The sequence below is a fragment of the Carica papaya genome, chromosome 6 (genome assembly GCF_054855325.1).
Source record: "Carica papaya isolate Zhongbai chromosome 6, ASM5485532v1, whole genome shotgun sequence".
Lineage (NCBI taxonomy): Eukaryota > Viridiplantae > Streptophyta > Magnoliopsida > Brassicales > Caricaceae > Carica > Carica papaya.
The window spans coordinates 26,100,640-26,103,033 of NC_142314.1; positions in this window are offsets into that span (position 1 = coordinate 26,100,640).

Below are 2,394 nucleotides of genomic sequence, written 5' to 3' on the forward strand. Positions count from 1 at the left end.
AGCATTCAATCTTGACCATCCCTTTTAATTAAAAACTAATGCTTCACTATAATGCATGTATTTATCTACTCTTTCTTTTATGTGTATGTGTATAAAAAAATAAATTAAATAAGGAGATTTATGGAATATTTAATTAACTTCAACTGCATGTGGAGGGTTAGTTAGAAAAAAAAAAGTGAGATAAAAAAATTGGAAATTAGTTGTCTTAAGGTGGTAAAACATGGCAGTGAAATAGAAGATTGATATTACCTATAATTAGGCAGTTGGAATTGCATATACTTAGGCCACACATCTTTTGTACTAAGTATCACGTTTTTATCATATAGAATATTGATACTGCTTTTGGTAAATTTCCAATATATTCCCCAATTAAGATAATTTGCAATCCAACCATAAAAACTTACAGTGTTTGTTTTAGTCCCAACAATATGTGCACTTTTAGTTTTTTTTTTTTTCTTTTTAGTTCACATATAGCCAAAATAATGTAGAAAATGTTGGGGCTTATTGATATGCAATCATAAAAAAACGCTTGCTCCAATTCTCACAATCTATAAGTTGTTTATCATCATACCTACTCATATTGGAATTTGCTTTAGATGTGTAATGTAGTGTTTAGGCTATGTTATGGTTGTTTATGGCACTTTTTATATGATACTTTTATTTTATACTCTAAGGTCTCATGTATTTTAGATGATGCTAATGGTTGGATTTGGCATATATGCATACCTTATGGCTAGTTTTGCAAATCTACTTGTTATTGATAAAAGTTATCTTAGTTTTTTAAAAAAAATATTAATTCTAAAAAATGAAATAAAATTTAGGATTTAAATATATCTCGTGATAATTCATACATTCAATTAATTAGGTGACATGAGAGACTAAAGATAACATACAAGAATACATAATTCGAATCCAATATCTCTTACAAAGAGAAAAAATACTAATCATATTGTTAGGGAATGATTAGTATGCTTTAATTTTAAAATATGATAATAAAAGTAAAATATATGAATACTTTTGTATTGACTTATTTAATAGCCAAACAATTCTTAAAGGAAGCAAAGATATAGTTCCTGCCAATTTAATGCAGTAATAATATAAAAGTGTTGTCTCTCTTCCAATAAAAAAAATGATACCAGTCTGGTACTAATATATATGTCTTCTCCTCAACACTCCATATTATCTTTTAAGATAATTATTTTTTTAAATGAAATAAACTTTATCAATAACAATTAACCATTATAAACACAACAAGAAGTACCATCAAATAATACATCTGACAATCGCAATATAGATTGATAAAAAAAGAAGGCAATGCCATGTCAAAAACAAATTAGAAGGAAACAGTCCATCATTCGTTACTGATTTCGACCTTACAGAAAATTGTGATATGCTATAGATTGCATGTTGGTGTATATATAAATAACTAAAGCCAATTAAAGATTATATATGTGTGTGTATACAAATAAAGCAATACTTATTCTATTTACTACCTTGACAACATTGCAACTGTATCACAATAGTATCATATATTTAGCAAATTATGCAAGATACTGTCCAAACTACTTAAAGGAGCTAATTGCTAGTGTAGACATGTACTTCTCATCAACACTCTGAATTGGTAGAATATATGTAACTGTAATTTTTTTATTCTTTAAAATATAGGAAACAAAGATAGATAGTTCTATATCTATTAGATAGTTAGAAGTGAAAATAAATCCAACCAAATTATTAAACAATAGATTCATATTGTTTAGTTATTTTAGATAGCATTAATTTAGTGTATTTTACCAAATACACGTATAATATTAATATTAATCAAAATATTAATTATTTTAGATGTTCTTAGATCGAGATTTTCTTTGAGAAAAATATTATTCCTCAATGCCATAATCCCAAATTTTAATTCCAAGCTCCGAAGAGTGTATCCACCATTTATTAAGTTCTATACACAAATTTCTTTTGAAATCTAAACAAATTTGAGTTGCTAGCTAGCTTAATCTTCTTCTTAACTAACTGAACATTTACATATACTATATCAATAATGCTTTTTTCCTCACTCAATTGATTACAAAGAAAAAAAAGGAAAAAAAAGAAGAGAAAAAAGCATTTTGATAGCTTAAAATTACATTAAGCCTACAAATGTTTTAATAAATAGCAGTGGAGTCGCATTAAGCCAGGGGAAGAGATAAATTAAAGAATGAAGAGTAGTTCTAGTATAGGAGATATAAAATATTAAAGAGAATATTAATATGAAGAAAATCATAATGCAAAGCAATCCAAGTACATGGATGCATGTGACCCAACAACTACGACTGTGACGATGACAATTACGGCTATTATGATGACTACAACTATAAAGACAACAAGTGTGATGACTAAGAAACTGACAAC